Consider the following 2,880-nt stretch of genomic DNA (forward strand, 5'->3'; position numbering starts at 1 on the left):
AGATAGATAGATAGATAGATAGATGATAGATACTGCCTAGCTCTTATTATATTTATTTACACAAGCACCTTTGTCTTTGGAAATCTGAGAACAACATTTCCCAGAGCCTAATCTTCAGTTCTTCTAGGGTCAGAACTTCTGTATGAAAGCAGAATTCCTGGCCAAGGTGAGAATTAAATATTTTGGATGAAATGACATAATCCAATCCATCTATCCTTGTTCAAATAGTTCTCATAAACCACCATTTAAATTCCACCATTGTCCTGTTCCAGAAATAGGTAGCAGCTCATTGTGAATGCCTTCTTATTGAATCTTATCCTGTCTCTGTGACTTTTTTTAATACCACCTGATAAACTTCATTTTTATCATTCAAATCCATTTTCAAAAATATTTAGAGTCTCGAGCTCTACCTGATAGCGAAACGTACACGCTCTGGTTCTTCAGTACCAGTGGCTGTCATGGAAGTCGTTTGATTCCTCTGGGCACATCTGCGCCACACACGCCACAGTCATAAGCCGCAGTCATGGTGAAGCTCGCAAAGGCTGGTAAAAATCAAGGTGACCACAAGAAAATGGCTCCTCCTCCAAAGGAGGTAGAAGAAGATAGTGAAGATGAGGAAATGTCAGATGAAGAGGATGAAAGCGGTGGAGAAGAGATTATCATTCCTCAGAAAAAAAGGCACGAAGGCTACCACAATTCCAGGAAAGAAGGCATTGTTTCCCCAACAAAAAAGATTGCAGTTGCCACACCAGGCAAAATAGCAGTTGTCACCCCTGGCAAAAAGGCAGTGGCTATGCCAACCTCTGGCAAAAAGACAGGAGTTACACCAGCCAAAGCTTTAGACACACCTGGTAAGAAGGGAGGCACACCAGGCAAAGCATTGGTAGCAACCTCTGGTAAGAAGGGAGCAGCCACCTCAGTCAAGGGAGCAAAGAATGGTAAGAATGCCAAGAAGGAAAATAGTGATGAGGAAGATGATGACGACAGTGAAGAGGATGATGAGGAGGAGGATGAGGATGAAGATGAGGATGATTTGAGCCAGCAGTGATGAAAGCTACTGCTGCTGCTCCTGCCTCAGATGATGAGGATGGTGATGAAGATGAGGATGATGAAGAAGAAGATGACTCTGAAGAACCTATGGAGATTGCACCAGCCAAAGGCAAGAAAGCTCCCATAAAAGCTGCTCTTGTGAAAGCCAAGAGCACAGCTGAGGATGAGGATGAAGAGGAGGAAGATGAAGAGGATGATGATGACGATGAAGAAGAGGATGATGATGAGGAAGAGGAGGAGGAAGAAGAGCCTGTCAAAGAAGCACCTGGAAATCTGGAAATCGAAAGAAGAAAATGGCCAAACAGAAAGCTGCTCCTGAGGCCAGGAAACAGAACGTGGAAGTCACAGAACCAACTATGACTTTCAATCTCTTTGTTGGAAACTTGAACTTCAGCAAGTCTGCTCCTGAATTAAAAATGGGTATCAGTGATGTTTTTGCTAAAAATGATCTTGCTGTTGTGAATGTCAGAATTGGTGTGTCCAGGAAGTTTGGCTATGTGGATTTTGAATCTGCTGAGGACTTGGAAAAAGCCTCAGAACTCCCTGGTTTAAAAGTCTTTGGCAATGAAATTAAACAAGGAAAAACAAAGGGAGAAGACAGTAAAAAAGATCGAGATGCAAGAACACTATAGGCAAAAAATCTGCTTATAAAGTTACTCAGGAGGAATTAAAAGAAGTATTTGAAGATGTTATGCAGACCAGATTAGTCAGCAAGGAAGGAAAGAGTAAAGGGATTGCTTATGTTGAATGTAAGACAGAAGCTGATGCAGAGAAAACCTTGGAAGAAAAGCAGGGAACAGAAATGATAAACGATCCATTTCTCCATACTATACTGGAGAGAAAGGTCAAAATCAAGACCATGGAGGTGGAAAGAACAGCACTTGGAGTGGTGAATCAAAAACTCTGGTTTTAAGCAATCTTTCCTACAGTGCAACAGAAGAAATTCTTCAGGAAGTATTTCAGAAGGCAACTTTTATCAAAGTGCCTCAGAACCAAAATGGCACATCTAAAGGGTATGCATTTATAGAATTTGCTTCATTTGAAGATGCTAAAGAAGTTTTAAAATCCTGTAATAACAGAGAAATTGAGGGCAAAGCAATCAGGCTGGGATTGCAAGGACCCAGAGGATCGCCTAATGCAAGAAGCCAGCCATCCAAAACTCTGTCAAAGGTCTGTCTGAGGAGACTGCGGAAGAGACATTGAAGGAGTCATTTGATGGCTCTGTCTGGGCAAGGACAGTCACTGGCCTGGAGACGGGCTCTTCCAAAGGCTTTGGTTTTGGAGATTTCAACAGTGAGGAAGATGCCAAAGCTGCCAAGGAGGCCGTGGAAGATGGTGAAATTGATGGAAACAAAGTTACTTTGGGCTGGGCCAAGCCTAAGGGTGACGGTGGCTTCAGAGGACATGGTTGAGGCAGAGGTGGCTTTGGAGGCAGAGGTGGTGGCAGAGGAGGCCGAGGTGGATTTGGTGGCAGAGTCTGGGGAGGTTTTGGAGGTCGAGGAGGCTTCAGAGGAGGCAGAGGAGGAGGAGGAGGCCGTAAGCCACAAGGAAAGAAGACGAAGTTTGAATAGTTTCTTCTATCCCTGTCTTTCCCTCTTCCGTTTGAAAAAGGAAGGGCTCTGGTGTTTTCACTCTGTTACCTGATCAATGACAGAGCCTTCTAAGGACATTCCAAGACAGTATACAGCCCTGTGTCTACTTGGAAATCCATTTCAGCAGTTCTCAACCTGTGGGTCGCGAACAATGAAAATACATCCTGATATTTACATTATGATTCATAACAATAGCAAAATTACAGTTATGAAGTAGCAACGAAAATAATTTTATGGT

General features: G+C 43.1%; 1 pseudogene; it reads left to right on the top strand.

Annotated features, from left to right (window-relative positions):
- The first annotated feature begins 508 nt into the window (after nucleotides 1–508).
- Nucleotides 509–2,621, top strand: LOC118651644 (annotated as a pseudogene).
- The last annotated feature ends 259 nt before the right edge of the window (nucleotides 2,622–2,880 follow it).

Source organism: Myotis myotis, unplaced genomic scaffold, assembly GCF_014108235.1.
Source record: "Myotis myotis isolate mMyoMyo1 unplaced genomic scaffold, mMyoMyo1.p scaffold_m19_p_3, whole genome shotgun sequence".
NCBI lineage: Eukaryota > Metazoa > Chordata > Mammalia > Chiroptera > Vespertilionidae > Myotis > Myotis myotis.